This window comes from Sturnira hondurensis, unplaced genomic scaffold (genome assembly GCF_014824575.4).
Source record: "Sturnira hondurensis isolate 20B ecotype Veracruz unplaced genomic scaffold, ASM1482457v3 Scaffold0002557, whole genome shotgun sequence".
Taxonomy (NCBI): domain Eukaryota; kingdom Metazoa; phylum Chordata; class Mammalia; order Chiroptera; family Phyllostomidae; genus Sturnira; species Sturnira hondurensis.
The window spans coordinates 20,167-40,226 of record NW_028075188.1 but is presented as its reverse complement, the minus strand read 5'-3'; the positions used below and the strand labels follow the sequence as shown (position 1 = coordinate 40,226).

Below are 20,060 nucleotides of genomic sequence, written 5' to 3'. Positions count from 1 at the left end.
TTTGTGATAATTCAGTCTTTCTGTCATGAACATAGTATGTCATCCCACTTATTTAGGTTGTACTTAATGTCTTTCAGTATATTTTTTTCTGTATAGAATTTGCAGTATTTGCAAGTTACTTTTAATGCTTTATGTATAAAAAATTGTGTTATTTATGTTTTAAATGACACAAGTGTCATTTTCTGTTTGTTCCTGGTTTATAAAAAGAGTTGATTTTAAAGACATTGGGGGGATAAATGGTAATGGAAAAAATACAATAAAAAATAAACTATTTAAAAGAAGAAATTGGATTTACATGGTAATTCTGTTCCTAGAATAGAAAAAGATATCTGGATCAATAGAATAGAGTCCAGACAAAGATAGCATTTTAGATTAGTAAATAAAGAATGAACCATTCAATAAAAGATATTAAAACAATTAAATCTTCATATAGGGGAAAAACAGTCAACCACATTTTTAAAAACAAGTTGATTTTAAGTGATTTATATTTAGCCACAGTAATTGCATAAATATAAACCTATTCATATAAATGTGAGATATGCTTAAGAGTAGATAAATAAGATTAGAAGTCCAGGTTTTTACCCTAAAATTATTTTGATGTTTTAATAAGTATAAGATAAAAAGTCATCTTTATTTTACAGCTTCATTCAGATAGAATTCACATACAACAGAAGTCACCCATTTAAAAAGCATTATAGTCATGTAGGTGTGCATCCATCACCATCTAATTTTGAACCTTTTTTATGACCTAACAAAGAACCTCATGCCCATTAGCACTCAGTTCCCATCCCATTCTTCCTGACTCATGGCCCTAGGCAGCTAACTTACTAAGTCTGCTTCTGTCTCTGAACTCGCCAGTTGTAGATAATTTCACATATGGTAAATGGAATCATATAATACATGTGTTTGTGTGTGTGTGCAACTGGTTTCCTTCATTTAGCATAATAATTTTTAAGGTTCATCTGAGTTGCAGCATGTATCAGGACTTCATTCCTTTTTATGGTTAAATAATAATATTCCATTGTGTTGCATATGTCACATTTTGTTTATCCATTTATCAATGGGCACTTAGGGTTTTGCAAGTTTGGCCGTTATGAGCATGTGTCAACATACATTTTCATGTGGATGTTAAGTTTCCATTTCCCTTCTCTTTATACCTAGGAATAAGAATTTCTGGGTCAAATGGCAACTCAGCATTTGACTTTTGAAGGTACTGCCAAGTTGTTTTCCTTAGTGATTGTGCCATTTTGCATTTCCACCAGCAGCGTGAGAGAGGTGAATAGTCATCTTAAATCTGTTTTTGCGTTCTCCAAAGAATAATTGTTATGCTTCTGGTTTATCTTAAATTATGATTATTTTAAGTAATGAAAGAAATGACAACTTATTTCACATCAGATTCATTTAAAAAAATTTATGATTCTCCACTGAGCATTTTTTTTATTTTCCACAATCTTGTTGGGGTATAATTTATACACTGTACAAGTCACCCATTTTAAGTACTCAGCAGGGTGACTTTGAGTCCGCTCATTCAGATGTGCAGCCATGAGCACAGTCCAGTGTTAGAACATTTTCATCTCTCTAAAGAATTCTTTTGTGCTCTTTGCAGACAGTTTCTGTTCCCTTCTCCTGTCCTTGGAGATGATCTGCTTTCCTTCCCTGCAAAGTTGGCTTTTCTAGACATTTTATGTATAAATGGAATCAGACAAATAGAGTGTTTGTGTCTAGCTCTGTCATTAAGATTCATTCTTTTTGCATGCATTTTTAGTTCATTACTTTTTTCTTTTTTGTTAACCTTGTTATGTTTATCCTTTTACCCACTGATGGATATTTGGGTTGCTTCTAGTCTTTGGTTGTTACGGTTGATGCCGCTGTGATCATTTGTTTTCATTTCTCGTGGTTAGATACCCAGGAGTGGAATTGCTAGGTTATATGGTTAAGTGTACATTTAACATTTTAAGAAAATGCCATACTGTTTTCTAAAGTGGAAAATATATGAAGGTTTCAGTTTCTCCCTGTCTTCCCCAACCTTTGAATTGTTTAATCTTTTTAAAAACGTTTATCTGTTTTAATGGTAGTGTAGTGAAATCTCATGGTGGTTTTATTTGTATTTCTGTTAGCAGGTAATGACATCTTTTTATATATTTGCTAAGCATTTATGTATCTTTGGTGAAATGTCTTCAAATCTTTTGCCCACTTTTATTGTTTTTTTGAGTTCTAAATTTTTAGTATACTGGGTACCTTTTCTTTATCATGTATGTGATTTGCAAGTCTTCCCTCTCATTCTGGGGCTTATCTTTTATCGAAATAATGTCTTTTGAAGAAGTCAGTGAAGTCAAATTTTTTAAATAATAAACTGCATTTTGATTTTGTATTTAAGAAATCTTTCCCTAACCTAAGCTTTTGTTTTCTTTTCCTCTGCCTTCTTCTGGAAGTTTTGTAGTGTTACTTCTTATAACTCAAACTATTAGCCATTTTTAGTTATTATTTTTCTATATTGTGAGAGAATGGTTTACATTTATTTATCTGTTTATCTATTGATTTATTTTTTCATGTGAATATACAGTTATTCCAGGACTGCTTACTGAAAACACTGTTCTTTAACCCATTGAATTGTCATGACACATTTGTCAAAAATCAAATAACCATGAATGTGAGGGTTTAGTCTGGGTTCTCTGTGCTGTTTCATTATCTATATACCAGTATCATACTCCGTTAGTTATTATAGCTTTATAGTAAGTTTTGGAATTAGGTAGTTTAAGTCCTATAACTTTAATCTTCTTTTTCAAAACTGTTTTGGGTATTCAAAGGCTTTATACTTTTATATGTATCTTAGTTTCAGTTTCTACAAAAAAAAAGCACACAATGAGATTTTGATAGATCAGTTTGGGAAGAATTGCTACCTTTACAATATTGAATCTTCCAGGCCATGAACATGGAATGTATCTTTATTTAGATCTTCTTTAATTTCTTTTAACAGTATTTTGTAGATTTCAGTATGGGTTTTACACTTTCCTTAAATTTTACTCTTAAGTCTCCTATTTTTGTTACCATTATGGGTAATTTCTTTTAATTTTTATTTTTGTACTATTTTAATATGTAGAAATAGTTAATTTTTTAAAGATTTTATTTATTTTTAGAAAGGGAAAGGGAGAGAGAAAGAGAGGGAGAAAGACATCAATGTGTGGTTGCCTCTTGCGTGGCCCCCACAGGGGACCTGGCCCACAACCCAGGCATGTGCCCCGACTGGGAATCAAACTGGCGACTCTTTAATTTGCAACCCATGCTCAATCCACTAAGCTACACCAGCCAGGGCAGAGATAGTTAATTTTTATATACGAATTTTGTACTTTTCAATTCTTCTAAATTTTCTTATTAATTTTTGTAGATTCCTTAGAATTACCTACATTCAAGATAATGTTGCCTACAAATAAAAACAGTTATAACTTCTTTTCCTTTTTTAATTACATTTATTGGGCTAACATTTGTTTAATAAAATAATGTAGGTTTCAAATGTACATTTCTTTGATGCATGATCTGTGTATTGCATTGTATACCCACCACCCAAAGTTAGATCATTTTCCATGACAATATATTTGACCCCTTTACCCTTTACTAACCCCAGGAACCCACCTTCTTTCTGCTGATGAACAAACTGTTGTCTCTCTGAGTTTTTGTTTGTTTTTCTTGCTTGTTCATTTGTTGCTTTCAGTTTTATAGCACACATATGAATGAAATCACGTGGTTCTTTTTGTTTGATTTATTTCACTTAGCATGATATTCTCAGGGTCCACCCATGTTGTCACAAAGGCATATTTTATCTTTTCTTATGGCTGACTAGTATTTTATTATATGTATGTACCACATATTTTTTATCTAGTCATTTATTGAAGGACACCAGTTGTTCCCATGTCTTGGCCCCCATGAATAATGCTGCAGTGAACGTGGAGGGCATACGTCTTTGTGAATAAATGTTTTCAGATTTTTTGAGTATATACCCAGAAGTACAGTGGGCCATATGCTAACTCTCTATTCATAATATTTTGAGGGACCTCCATACTGTTTTCCATAGTGGCTCTACTAGTTTACATTCCCACCAGGAGTAGCAAATGAGGGTCTCTTTTCCCCCACAACCTCGCCAACACTTACTACTTGTCTTGTTGATAATGGACATTCTAACAAGTGTGAAGTGGTATCTCACTGTGGTTCTGATTTGCATTTCACCAATAGCTAGTGATGGTGAGCATCTTTTCATGTATCTGTTGGCTGTTTGTTCAGGCCCTCTGCCCATTTTTTTTATTGGATTGTTTGTTTGGTATTGAGTTATACGAGTTCTTCATGTACTTTGGATATTAACCCCTTGTGAGATCTGCTGTTTGCAACTATCTTCTCCCATAACTTATTTTCAATATATATGTCTTTATATTTCTTGCCTGACTACGGTGAGTAGACTCTCTGGTACAGTTCTTTGATAGCGGTACAGCAGGAGTAGGCATCCTTGCCTTTTTCCAGTGTTGGGAGGAAGACATTCAGTCTTTCACCATTAAGTATGGTGTTAGTCATAAGCACTTATCTCAGAAAGGGAAAGTTCTTTCCCATTGAAACAATCAATTAATGCAATATACCTTATTAATGAATAAGGAAGAAGAGCCACATGAGTATGTCAGTAGATGCAGATAAAGAGATCAAGGACATAGAAAATGAACAAAATAAAGAGTTTAAACAAATTAACGTGTAGAGAGGAATCTGCTTTACATAAAGTGGTGAGGAAGAGCATCTCTCAGGAAATGACATTTAAGCTGACAACTGTAAGGCCTAGCCATTCAGCACTTGGGGTTGTACTTGTTTTGTTTACTTTGCAATTCCAACACCTAGCACAGTGCACAATCCCTAAAATTTGTTTAGCAAATGGATAGTTTAGTATCTTTTATTAACATAATTTTACCATGTTTGTCATTATATAATATTTGAAAACTTACATTTTAATGATTGCTTAATATTCCACAGTGTAATTATAACAAAGTTATTAAAACATTGTCTTATTCATAGACATGCTTCTGTATTCAGGATTCAAAACACGTATGACATATTCAAGTTCATTGACTTGGATTTAAGGCTAGTTTACCTATTAATATAAGACTTTGTAAATATTAATGTATGAGATTATTTTATGTTATATTTTGTTGATTTTTATTAAAATTTTTATTTTTCATGTGATCATATATTGTGTTCAAAAGCACTAAAACTGCTTTAATAGACACCAGTGATTAAAAACAATTCTCGAATATGGCAGAAATAAGACACAAACTGTGGGCTCTGGGTATTTTTAATTCTTCACATGGAAACTGTAAGCTCAAACTTTATGTACCATTGCCAGTTGTTCTGCACTACCTGAACTGAAATTACTACAGGTGGGTAGAACTTGAAAAAAGTCAGGGTTTGTGTTCCAGAGGACTACCAAGGCCCCATCTTTATTTCAAGGAAAATATGCCAAAATTTGAATTCTACTTTAAGCTTATACTAGTGTGATTTGGGATAACCAGAACTTGGTTTTCTTACCTATAAAATGGGGATGTGATAGCAGTCATCTAATAGGGTTGTTTTAAATGTCATGTATGCAAAGGCCTTGGTGGAGTGCCTGGCAGTGTGGCTAGTCTCTCACGGTCCTGGCAGTGTTGGGGACAGTAGTGGCCGTTAGTGTTCTGTGTGCTGCACCGTCTCATCAGTGAATATGGACCAGTTTGATAATGAGGTTCTTAGGAAGGTGTTTACTTCTGCTCTTGTCAAAAGTTGCTCATTTTCTTCACTGACTGTGCCTTATTTGGATACTGTTTCTTATTTGCACACAGGCCAAAAAAGATTTAGCCCAAAAGGTAGTATTTTAAAGTAGTTACATTAGAGCTTTTGGCATCAACTTGTAGGTCACTATTTTCAGCATTCATAAATATAGTTATGGGTACTTTCTTTTTCCAACTTTAAAATAAAAGGTAATACCTTTATTTTTCAATTGCAATAGAAAAACTAAACAGTCAAATTCTACTTGAATTTCAGTGGTTTAGTAGGTAACGTCAAGAGGTCAGATGGAGCTGCCTTCAGTATAACTTCTGAGTTTGGGCACTGGGGGGTTGGAAAATTCCCTGTGACCCTGGCACATTCTAATAGGAATATTAATGTGATTGCAAATATGGCTATTTGTAAGTTCACAGGTAAAGCACTGCCTTATAAATGATCAGGAAAAGTGACTGCTCCCCTGTCCTCTTAGAATTCCTATCAGAATTTGTAGTCAAGGCCCAGCTTGAGTCCAGGATCTATCAGTTGGGGCCGTGACACTTAACCAGCCCTGCTGATTGATGGTCTGTTGCCCTTCCAGAAAATGGGGTAACATGTTCTCTGCTCATTGCACTCAGTTATGAAGATCAAATTAGGTCATGTCCATGAAGGCACTTTGTAACTGGTCAAGCGTGTAGCTTAGTAATTATTACTTCAGTTCATCCTGTCAGACCTGCTCTGTTCTCACTACGGTGTGGTAGGGTGTTGGTGTGGGGTGACGTGGTAGCCCGGAACTCTGATGTGGGCCACCTCTTAGGGGTGCTTCTTTTGTCCATACACTAAGGTACAGACAGTTGATAGACTATTGCTAGTTTCAACCTTTATTTTGTTACACGTTTATTGGAAAGAAACTAGAAAATAGAAGTCAGTAAAAAGGAGAAATTAAAATTACCATTAAATGTAGAAATAATTGCTATAAATTCAATTCTACTGGACATAATGTTCTTTTCCTGTTTTTATCACTTAATATGTAATAAGTTACATAGAATGATGTACTCTAATTATATATTTTAGTGGCCACATTAATATCCCACCATAATTTAGTTAACTAGTTCTAAACTTTTATTTTGCCATTTAATGGCTATTTTGAATTTTGTACATTAGAAATAATGTATGTGATGATGTTCTTATGGCTAAATATTTATACATATCCTCATTTTTTTCACTAGGATAAATCCCAGTTTTGAAAATGCTACATAAAGGGTCATAGAGCATTTTAAGAGATGTGATTTTTTTTAAGCTTCATTGAGGTGTCATTGATATGTAATAAACTGCACTTATTTACAGTTTGGTAAGTTTTGACATATATATATGCACCTCTGAACCATTGTAATTAAGATACTGCCCTTTCCACCCCAACTCCCTTCCCTTCCCTCTCACTTCTCCATCCTCACACAACCTCTGTTCTGCTTTCTCTACCTGTGGATTGATTTGCATTTTCTAAATTTTATGCAGGTAGAGTCACTATTGTGTTTCTTTTTGTCTGGTTTTGTGCATTCAGGATAATTACTTTTGAAATTCATCCATGTTGTTTATATTAATAGTGTATCCCTTTTTGTTTCTGAGTAGTAAATATTCCATTGTATGGACATACCGTAATTCATTCACCTAGTGATAGTCATTTGAATTGTTTGTGATTTTTGGCTGTTAAAAAATAAAGCTCCTTTGGACATTGTATATAAGTCTTTCTGTGGACATAAGGCATTTGATATACATTATAAATTTTGTGCTGAAAAAGTTACATAAGTGTTTTCAAACAAAAAGCTTGATGTGAAAGAAACTTTAATTATTGTTTTTTCTCTCTTTTATTTTTTGAATTATATTTAGGGAGGATTTAGAATTTTTAGATTTAGTTTAATTAATTTGACAGAAATTTGAAATTAACAAAGGTTAGTAAGTATAGTATATCTTAGCAACTATAAGCCTTTTTTGTAATTTGTTTTCTTGAAGCACCTGCTGTTGTTGGGTTAATGTATTGTCTGGAAAGTAAAGATCTCCTCCTTTTAATGAACAGTTTATACTTCATAAATACTCTGTATTTCTCTGTCAAATGACTACTTCAACATTGGCCTTGATCAACAAAAGGTACCAGGAATACTTTACAAAACATATTCCAGAGTCTGGTTTGGAATTGATGACAAACTGTCTTTTCTCCTCTTAAGATGTACCCTAGACTGGAGGAGGAGCAGGAGTCTGAAGACCCCAGATGACATCAGAGTTACTGTTGAACAGCCGTCTCAGTTTCCTTTCTCTGAAAGCAGAGACTCAAACCTTGGGAGACAGACGGTGAGAATATATTTCCTGAGTTCTTAAGCCTTAATCATTGTGATTTTAATATATTTTAGGCAATCTTAGAAAAGATTATAGAGTTATAAGTTAGTTTATACTCACCAGTTTTGTGTTTTCTGTTTTATCTGTGCAAATTATTTCACTAGACAATGTGTTTTAAAAGAGTGAGTGAGATACAATTCTATTGTTAAGGAGCTTACAGGGGAAGGATAAGTGTAGATAAATAAATTTAATAAAACAGTAGGAAGAGGTTAAATGCTAAAAATATTCTTGAGAATTCAAAAGTGTATATTACTTCTGGAGAGAAGGGTTGGGAATCTTGAAATAAATAATATTTGTGTTTGTGACACTTAATTTGTTTTTACCAAAAACCAGAGAATAGTTAATGCAAAACCTGAAATAGCAATTTGATTTCAGATAAAAAGTTAATTATTGTTTTGAAGAAAAATACAATCATGTTTGGTTATTGTTGGTATATTATAGTCTTAAGTCAATGATTACTTTTCGAATGATATAAAATGGTTACTTTCTTACAAGGCAAATAATATATTAGTGTTGCTGAGAAATTTTAAAATAATTTAATTAACACAAGTAGGTGGGCAATACAATTAACCACTCAGAGGACCTCAGTCCTCTGAGTGGTTAATTCTATTTGGATTAACACTCTTGTTTTCTAGTATAGCTACAGCCTATAATGCATTTGTCATATCTTAAGCTCTTGAACCTCAGAAGCAATCCAAGTACACTGGGAAAAGATACAGTGATTGATTATTGTATTTACTATTAGTCATGAAGAGTTTACTTTAATTTTCTAACTGAAAACTCTGGTCAGAAGAGAGATAGATAGCAGATAGAATATCCTAAACTCCACAGGGTTTTAATGGACCATGATGTTTCAAAAGGAGAGTTGGCAGGTAGGGGTTTATTTTGTTTTTTGTTTGTTTTTTACTGTAGCCATGTGTGGTTGGCACAGTGGTAATACTTCTTTTTCTGTACTATTCTGATTATATTCAGAACACCTAGTGATCAAGTTTTTATTGTAATCATTCTTCTTCTTTTAGTATTTTAATCATTCTGATTATCCTTATAATTTAGGCAAGAAAAATTTTAAAAACATACTTATTAAGTAAAGACAAACTATTTGATTTTTTAACTATAAACTTATTTGGTTTCTATTTATTCTTAACATATTCATATATTACTTTATTTTCTAAATTGAGATTTTAAAATTAGTCATTTTATTTGCAGATATTAAGCATACTTTCATTAGTAGTTATGTGTTTATGACTGTTTGATATACCAAAATCTGTTCTTATATTTGATGAAACAATTGATATTGAATTCTAATTTTCAACTTTTAATTTTGTTGAAATGAAAATTATAACCACATATACTTTTATTACCTGCACAAATAATTAGTTTATTGTGTTCTTAATTTGTCAACACCTTTGTTTTACCAAGTAACTAATGACCATTTATGACAGTTGGATAAATAAATTATAGATAGCCAGCTGGTAAATATACATAGCAATAAGTTGTCCTTGAAAAATGAACAAATTTAGATCTTTCTGCCAGATAGAAAAAAAGATAAGAATATTGAGAATGTATATTGAACAACTTTGAAAGCATGTAAAAATGAATTATTAGTGATTATATTATTTATATATGTTTAAAAATATTTTAAGATTTTTTGAAGTGTATGTTTTCTAAAAATGTGTTTGGTTAAACAATTTTTCCCTTTGAATGAGGAACCCACGGTCACATAAGTTTGGAGAAGTTGGATCATGTAATATATCCTTCATATTAGGCCTTTCAGCAGCCAGGAGACCATCAGTCTCCAAAGAAATCTTGTCTGTGTATCTCAGGAGGCTAGTATTCAATAGAATACGGTTGGAGACTCTGAACTAATATATTCCATGAGGTTTTACTCTAGTTTGTCTGTCATAGAACTAACTACACTCTGAAAGTAGTCACATTATATATTTAAATACAGTCATGTTTATCTGAATGAGAGGCCAAAGAGGATGAATAGGAAAAAAGGCAAGATTTGATTAAATGAGTATTGCAAACCACAGATAGCATGAAGTGTCTATAAACCTCTTAGCATCTTAGGTCAGATTTTCCTTACTCATTTGTTAGCAAATTCCTTACCGCTTTTGACAGTCATCCCATATAACTCACAAAATAACATCGCCCTTCACTGTATTTTATAGGACCCCGCATACTTTCTACACTGTTTATCTCAGAATATAACATTCATTAGCTAATTTGGATAGATATTGATAATATAAAAACTGGTGAATAACTCGGGTGGAATTAGATAACTGACTATAAATGAATTTAGCTTAAATACTTGAATATACTCATTTTCTCACTAAGTGGAGTTTTTACTGTTTTAGCTCATGATTTCTCACTGGGAAGAGTTCTTTTATTGTATTTTTTTTTCTAGTTCAATTAAATTGTTATGACTATTAAATTCAATTAAATTGTTAAATATGACTATTTCAACAGATGTCTTAAGTGTGAAAACTTTGATGTCAGATATAGAAGTATATACGTGAAAAGACAAAACTCAGCTGGTTCTAACAAATTGGTTTAGCAGGTTGGTGGAGTGAGGCTAATTGTCCACATAGAATGCCTTTCCCAAACTTCATAAACATTCCTCAAAGTAATGTTTTTAATTTAAGAAATAACACTTTTTAAACTATACAGAGTTGTCAGTGAGAACCTCATGGTACTAGTGAAACAATCCAAATCTATGAAGAATCTTGGTAAATCATTTTAGTTAGAGTTAATTGCTATAAACTAACTTGTCTATTTCATTGACGTTCCTGGTTTCACAGACAACATGGGCAGAAACTTTGGATGCTTGGCTCAAATAATCATTGTTAATTTCTAGCATTGTTCCAGGCACTCTTTAATTCTTTCCCATAACTGGCATCTTGGTTCAGAGTTCGTGTCTAATCTGGAGTCTTTGTGCTGCTAAGCCTCTTTACTATGTCCTCACCCCACTCTCTCATAGACACCAGATTTTCCTAAAACTCCGACTTGCTAGTGTTACTTTTCTGATCTGAATAACTCAGCAATCTCAATAACATAATGGCCATCAAAAAGTAATAGGCCTTCCTTAATCGATCCTAATTTACTGTTATAGTGGGAAACATTAATGTAATTAACATTATTCTAAATTTGGTGTTTTTAAATAATTGGTTTTTCTTAAGTCTTTTAATTACTACCTTAATTGATGTAACTAACAGCGTTTTGGTGGGGGGAGGGGAGAATTCCCCACTATACCAAACCTCCATATCAGATCAGGTGTTTTCTCTCCATGAAAGGATTCGAATAAAATAATTCAAATAATTTAAAATGTGTTGATGAAAGTGTCAGTTCACTTTCTCTTCTTACACAGACCCTTGTCTTTTTAAACCTAAATTAATGGTGCTACTTTCATATTCTCCTTGATAATCTGCTACATTTGCCCTTCAAACATGTGGCCTGTGGTTTGTGCAGCAATTAGTATGATTCTAACAGTAGAGCTTATTATGCATTTTATTTAGATAGTTAGAATTACCCTATTCTGGGTTAGAGATATGCTAGTAAATTCCAGCTACCATTTGTTTGTTTATTTCTGCACCTGCGTATAGAGAGATTGTTGATAATACAGTCTCTACAGGCTTCCAGCCTAAAGCTTGTATCTCCTGCTGTTGCCACCTCTCCGCCCCACCTTCTTGCTGCTGGTTCCCTGAGCTTCTCCAAGTATCAGTCATGGAGGACCAGTTTTTGTTCATTTTCATTTTATTTTTTAACTAAGTTACTTTTATCGTATTCTTAAAAGCTCCTATCTACAACAGATTGAAAATTATGAAAAAGAAATATAAACTGTAAGTCCTAATCTCTTATCAGTAAACTCAGCAGACATCAAATTGCTTTGTCAAATTCTATAGAAGTTTCTAATTACAATTTTTGAGGGTTTTTTTTTTTTGAGTAGATTACTTACTTTAAACTTTCTACATTGTACTACTGTGTGCTACTATGCTTGCTTGCTGGAGCTGATGTTGTTCCTACTACCTGAGGAATACCTGTTCGCTGCTTTTCCAAAGGGCAGAGTCTTGATTATTGCTAAGGTCAATTTACATGCCCGCTATGAGGAGTGTCTTCACTAAGAAAAGTGTTCCCTGCCTTTTCACTTATCTTCTTCCCCAGAATTTGCCCTTCCATGCCTTTTTCACTTTGTTCATGCCAGTTCTTAGTGTATCTTTCTGTGTTAATGATCATATTTTTCCTGAGAGGATTCTGAGCTCACTAAAGGTTAGTTTATCACCTAGTGATCTTTCTATCTTCAGCTGTTAACACAGGTAGCTTTTTTTTATTAAATTCATTGGAGTGATATTGGTTACTAAAGTTATATTTTTATAATTTTGGGTTTCAGGTGTATAATATATGACCTGTACAAAGGCACCTTTTTAAATAAATACTTGTGGATTTGTTGCTTCAGTGTGGTCAACATAGAGGGGTAGTGACTGTACAGGTATGGGAGATACTTCGTGTCCCCTGTAGTCGTAGCCTACTCATCTTTTTAAAAAGTTATTTTTTTCTTTTGCCTGGAGAGATATCTGCACAGAGGAGTGTATTTATCTGGCATAGTTACAGTTTGAATTTTTGACAGTTAAATACTGGAAATTTTGTTTGTTCCCAAAAATCAATATTGCGTTTCTTGATGGTTTATTTCAGCAAACAGCAGTTTTCACTTTTTGGTCTCAGGGCTCTTTTACATTCTTAAATTATTGAGGACCCAAGAGAGCTTTTGTTTATGGCGACCATATCAACTACTATTTACCAAATTAGAACTTTTAAATGAAAAAAATTGTAAACACAAGAATACACAGGAGTGTATTCTATTAGCCATCAGTACAGTGACATATAGTGTGTAGCCCTTGGACAAGTTCACTCTATATTTATGAGAGAAAAGGACAAAAGAGGAGATGACAGTTTAGTATTGTGAAAATAGTCTTGACCTCATGTGCCCCCTGCACAGGGCACGGGGACCTCTGAGCTCCATGGACCGCACTTTGAGAACTACTACTTTACAGGAATTTACTCATCTAATTGCCAGTAGAATATTAATAATGTTTTAACCCAGCTCTTGCATTTGTAGATTAGTAAATTGTTAGGTTTTTAAAATATCTACACAGCTCATCACATTACCTACTCTTCTATTAATGTCTAGACATAAAATGTGCTGGAACTTGCTGCTGTTGTTGGCTGGGCAGCTATGAGACGGAGATGCTTACTCAAGGAGAAGTCATTTTATTTGTGGATACTTGGTAAGGTCATTTCTCCTTGTGCTCTGTCAGTACCCTGGCTTTCAAGTGCTAGCCCTTTTAACGACTTACGAGCCTCTTAAATACTTCTCCTGTGATGATTCTTCTTACTTCAGGGGGCTTGAAGGTCTGCTTATTTTCTTAATGATTTTGCAGAGTGAAGTGTACTTTTTCTTGGGAGCAGGAGGTCTTCCCTTGGAAGACTTTGCTGCTTGTCTCCTTTGTTTCACCTTCCCCTCCACTTACTTCAACCTGATCCCTGAGGCTGGCTCTCCCTTTCTGAGAGTACAGTCTGCTCTCTGGCAGATAGTTACTTGGCCCTAGTGGCTCCTGTTCTTTTTCATTCCCACCCTCTTACCTTGGCTGATACTCTGTTAAATTCTTTCTGAGGTCTTAGCAGGACAGTCAGTCTCTAGAGTATTTTATGACTCTCTTCAAATTGCATGAGCACTGGGTCTTCCCACAGAGTTCTGGGAATGTATTGTATACCTGTCAGTGGCATGGAACACCAAGATGGCTGCTGGTTCAGACTCTTCATTCACTGACAGCTCAGTGTTAGTTTTACTCGTCATCTTTGTATTGTGTGCTGGTGTCATGGTGTGAGCTGTAATTAGGATCTTACATTGTGTGTAATAAACTAGAAACCCAAAGCTGATCAAATCTTGCTTTTAAAAAAAAATGTTAATTCTATGTTCTAATGTAGTAGGCACTCAACTAATGACTGAGTTTATCTTATTCTCGTTAGTGTTTGTAGATGAAGATCTTAGCTCCAGCAACCACATTGTGGTTTAAGCCGGACCTCTCTCTCTTGTAGCCAAGGGAAAGTATGCTATCACACCATTCTGAAAAGGAGTATGTTGATGCCTTCCTAAGCAAAATCCTTACCTGATACTTAAATGGAAGTTGTTACTTGAAATGTACAAAATTCAAATCTCTAACAGAATCTGATTCTGACTTTGTTAAATATTTCTATAGGAGTTCTTAGTTTTCTTGAAACTTTGTACATCACGTTAGTTGTTTTATAGTTTTAAGATAGAATGATTATGTTCATTATTTTTTATTTAATGAGTTAACTATTAAAATACCTTATTTTATACCACTATTTTTATTGTACACACTGCTTTCTAAATATTCAAACCAGTCTTCACTGTTTTTCAGTTGTCTTTTTCTTCAACTCTCCTGCCTTTACCTTATTTTGCCTTTTTTTTCTGCTGTGCACTAAATTGCCTCAATTTCTTCTCTCTTCCAAAGTCATCAGCTATTGTTTTTGTTTGTATTTTTAACATGCATTTAACTATACCATTGCTTGTAAACCTTCTACCAGATAAGCCTCGCTCCTTGGCATACCCTTGATTCAAAGTCCTTGGTCCCACTTGCATTTCCAGCCTAATAATCCCTAGTCACATCAGCCCACCCCGCCTTCCTGGACTGGACTCTCTTGCCTGCCTGTGGATGCTACTTCTGCAGCCTAAAATGGCTGCTGTTCTCTGCTGCCCTTTCTCGTTGTTTGTAACCATCACTGACTGGTTAACCCGCCCCTCTAGGGCACATACACCTAGGGGCTGAAAACTAGTCACTACCCACTCTGTTCCTGGAGCACTTCATCAGATTCCTTTTGCATGGTGACTGAAGAAGAAATTCGCATGTCCTGTCACTCTCATGTGTTACCTACGTACTACTAGGTAGTACTTTTACTACTTTACTCTTTTCTTGTTCCATTCAGGAAAGCATGTCTGAATTCAATGAGTGTGAGAGTATGGTTGTTAGCAGCATAATCTTGAATTTACTTATTCTTCTAAAAGGGCATAATTTGCAATCTACCGGCCTTTAATGAATTCTTATACTATACTAAATAATTCTACAACACTGTTCATGACGTACCTTATATCTGCTGATGACAAACTAACATGTAATAGGTGAAGATACACTGATTTTACAACATTAGCTCTCCCAGTTTATTTCTCAAGAGCGATAGCTACTAAATTAAACTTTGAGAGCATTGCCAGGGAATACGCACACTCTGCTGGCATTAATACTCCCTCTTTGGGCCCCTGCATTGGAAATAGTACAACACAGTAGTAACAAAACATCATGCTGATTTCTTATAACAAGACTGAGATCATTTTATCTTGCTCTGCTTAATGTTCACTTTCACTATTCTGATTCTTTCCCCCACTTAACAGTATATTCATCAAGATGGGAATAAGGCGTTGACTAAACATGAGGTACAATTTACCTGTTATAATTTTAGTGAACTGTGTAATATGTCTGAAGTTTGTGACTTAATAGGCTAAAAGTTCTTTAAAAAATTCCACAGATTGATGTTGATGGAAACATTTCTTTATCTTAACCTATTACTGTCCTGCAAACATAAAAGATAACAAACAAGAGCTTTAGGATTTACATTCCCTACACTAAAATAATGGTCAAGAAAAAAGTCCATCTGATTTCTCTAATAAGCACAATGGGAGGATTTAGTTTTGAGGTTGAATAGCCGGCCCCATTTTCTGTGATTGCTTGTTTACATAATTTGTTAGGAAAGAATGCTTCTAGGTAAACTGTCTCTCCAGAATGCTTGTGATTTGTTCTATTCTGCTTGGGAAGGGTTAAGAGGAGACAACATCCTGTCAAAGACCTTGTTTTTAATTTTGCTTCTCTCACTGGCACAGATCCTGCTAGGAGCAGCCCAGATTAGTTCAGAAAACCTTTGAAGAGATTTAAGATGTCCTTCAGCCAGTTTGAAGGTTTTTGTCTTGCAAATCCAGTACAAGGGCGCCTGCAGGCATCTCGACCCTTGCTGTGCTGCTGATGCAGCTCAAGGTCACACTAACCCGCCCTGTGACATTCAACAACAAAAAAAATTATGCGGTGAAACTGCTTCAGCATTCAGCCAACCAACAACTTCCTTTACTGAGAAACTAGGAAGAAGTCTTCCCCCCGCCTTTTTTTCTTTTTCTGGGGACTCTGTGAATTTTTGCTGTAGGAAATAATCCTGGATTTCTGGTGTATGTGATGACAAGGTCATTTCTTAATTAGAACACATGTAAAGAACAAAGCTAAATGGCTTCAAAACAGCTTTGTAGTTGATGGAGAGGATTTAAATTATTTAAAGAGATAGTCACCCATGTATGATGGAAGCTGAATTCTGAAGGCATTAACTCCTTCATTTCTGTCTACTTGCTATTTCTTTCTTTGAATTCCTTTTATATGACTTTAGAAGGTTGGCTTCTAAATTTAAGAAAACTTATAAATGCCCATTTTTTAAAAGGGTGAAACATTATTTATAAATCAAATTCTCAGATGAACTTTTAATAATGTTTTCTTCCCATAATGTTTATCTCCTAGAAATTGTATCAGTTGCCTTGACTGGAAACTAGGAATTATAAACTTTTCCCTCTGCTAATTGTAATTTATCTATAATGTGTTGGAAGAAAATGAGTAAAGTGCTTCTTTACTTCCTCTCCTCCTCACTTTTATGCTTTGTGACTTAAAATTCTAGTTGAGCAATTTACCCGTTTCTTTAGAGATTGTACCACCTGTCATTCAGGTTTCTCAACTATCAGAGAAATGCTATGGAAAAACACATGCCTTTTTTCAAAGGGGAAAATACAAATGTATTTTAAAATGGACTTTAAGAAAGTTGTTTCTGAACATCTGTAACTTTGTTAAGGTGTGAGGAAACCATGTCTGTAAACACTGAGCAGCCGGACTGGGTTTTTCCTCCTCTGTGGAGCACGTTTCCCCAGTTCCTTCCTCTGCCCCCTGTCGTGCTGACCACCAAAGGCATTAGTTGGACTGAGTCCAGGTGAACTGGCTTTTCTACGCTTGAGACCGTGCATATCACCTCTGTAGGATTAGCAGAATAATCTAAGAGAGTATTTTTATGGTTAATAGTTTATATATACAGGGTCTGGCACAAATAACGCCCCTTTTTATTACAAAATCATAAGCACGTAATTCTGTAACATATCATAGTCAAGCACACCATATAACACTTTCGGTGAAATATTCAAATTAAAACTATAAATTATTACACCCATATTATTATCCTGCCAACCATACCCAGGCAGGCATTACTTCTGCTGGACCCTGTACATCAATGCACAAACACACACTGCAGTTATTTCTGTGTACACAGAGTCACATGTAGATAACTATGATATTAGCAGTTTTCTCAGCATGCATGCATAGTTGCTTTCTTTAAAAGATGTTTCCCTTCAGTGGCACTAAAGTAGAATCAGCAAGTACTCTGTGAGGTAGATATTTTCAATGTGAGTATTTAAACTTACATTTTGAATTTTTGCGAACACACATTTTGTGGGATAACAACATGGATTGCATAAGAACAATTTAGAAGTAACTAGACTTATTAGTGTGAAAGATTTTCCTTTTATTGAGGAACAGTTTATTTGGGTTTCCACGAAAAGTAAAAAGGTATGTACACGTTAGGCTGTGGGTATTTTAAAGGATTTTAGGTTAGCAAAACCGAAGTGTTGGAGGGGAAATCTGTTTGCAAGGCACTGGTTGGTGTGATTCTGTTTGTCCCTGCCCTTGCCTGCAGTCTGGTGTGCCCTTCTGTCATGTATGACCCAAGCTCACCTGCTAGTAATTTCTAATTTACTGTCCTAATTCATCGATTTGTTATCACTAATTGTTCTTCATTTACTTCTGTGTAGTTTCCAGTACCTAAAGGGTTGAAAGGTTGCTGTAATTGGCACCCACAGCTGCTCTTTCTTTTGACAGGGGATAATTTTGCAGCCTATGCTTTGTGTGACAGCTGCCTAATTGGGCATTCTCCCCTTGTAGCAAGCCTGCCTCCTCCAGCCTCCCTGCTGACAAATGGTGGTGGATTATAGATGAGGACATGCTGACCCATTCGACCTTGCTGAGACAGCGGGGAGGGGCCTCCTGCTACTTGAGGGAAGCTTTAGGTCATTTAGAGGACAAGGTCATGAGCCAGGTGGGGAAATGACATGATATCACATGACAGTAGCCTGATGACATGGTCAGTGTGTCAAGGACAAAAGCATCAGTATCGATTAAACATTATTGCAATACTTTAGTGAAGGCCCTAGTATTTCTTAATTGTTTCTGCTCTTTTTTTTTAAAGAAAAAGTACAGAATAAGACATGTATTTTAGCAGTATTAAAGCATTTGTGTACACAAGAATAGAGCTGGTTTAGAAAACTTCCTCGTAAGTTTCTCCAGTTACCTAGAGTATTTTGTTCTTAATTATTGCTTAGTTTGTAGCCCCTTGACTGTCAGTGCTGTTCAAGAGTTATTTGAAAATTAAGGCAGGCAAATTAAAATGAGGTAACAAGTGCTGTTAAAAATATTTAACAATGCCTGTCATCATTCTGCTCAGTGATTGGCATACCTTTTCATATTTTGAATAAAAGAAAAATAAGCCAAGTGAAAATGCTTAATTGACAGGAACTTCAAAACTCTGCACTTACGCAATCGAATATATCATCGTGCTGCTATAATTATAGAGTGTTAAAGGTGTTTTTAAAATAACTTTCAAAACCTGAAAATATTTTTAAAGAGTTTGGAGTTATACTATTTAATGTAAAATCTTCAAGAAAAATGAAAATCTTTTGGACATCTTTTCATTATTGACAATGTATCTGCTTTTCTTGAAGAAGTAGACTTGGGCTGTTAGGGTACCTTTATAAGTGCAGAATCTTAAGAATCTTTGCTGAGGCTGTTAACCTCATTTTAACACTTGAAACTATAAATCCACGTAAACTCTATTGGGTAGTGTAATTTAGAAAAATGCCACGTTTTAAATACAGTAAACAGTTTAATGCACAGAATGCTGATCATGATTCTAGTTTCTGGAAAAAATATAATTGTTGTTGGATTCTGTTGGATCTAAGCCCACAGTTCAACAGGAGATAATTTTATCTCCCTGGGATTTAAAAAAACAAAAACAAAAAACCTAAAAGAAAAAACCTCACTAAAGTGTAATGAATTAGTTCACTGAAGTAGACACATCTGTATTTTCATGGAACATGCGTGGTGAGTGTGTGTGTATGTGTATCTATTTAATTTTGACCCTGCTGTGTATGTATTAGCTGCTCTCAAACCCTGCCTCAAGCTTGGTGGAGGTTTAATCCTATGCCCTTGTACACGTAGACTTGATTAGTAGTTGTGGTTATCTCAGCAGAAGACATACCGCCCTCCTCCTTGTATTGGTCGGGACCCGGGCATTGGGGAGTCAAGGCAAAGGAGAAAGAAAAGAGATTTTACATTAGTATTCTATGAAAGCCTTACTATCTGCAGAACAAATTGATTGCTTCAGTGTACCTGTGATTGGCACCACTGCTGTGAAAGAAAGGTAGGGTTGTAATCTGTTTTATTGTATTACATATCGTGACACTCCAGGAATATTTAACATGTGCTCTTTCTATGACACGTGCTTTAAGTAGAGAAAAAGGATATAAATGAATGGGAAGTATGCGAGAGCAGTGAGCTATGGCTTTATTTACTTCAGTCCATGAGAGTTCATTCTAATAAGATAATTTTGCTGAAAGCGTCACCGGGAACATAACCTGATTGATAACGAAACCCTGTAAAGTGTTCTGAGGCACTAATCTGCATCACTGCTTGAAATGTGTCAGG

General features: G+C 34.8%; 1 long non-coding RNA gene across 1 annotated transcript in view; it reads left to right on the top strand.

Annotated features, from left to right (window-relative positions):
• Positions 1–20,060, top strand: part of LOC118982916 (uncharacterized) — a 77,460-nt gene that overhangs the window by 38,157 nt on the left and 19,243 nt on the right. Inside the window, exons 3-4 of the long non-coding RNA XR_005065613.1 lie at positions 7,989–8,112; positions 13,343–13,439. This is a non-coding gene — a long non-coding RNA (uncharacterized LOC118982916). The remainder of the gene's footprint in view (positions 1–7,988; positions 8,113–13,342; positions 13,440–20,060) is intronic.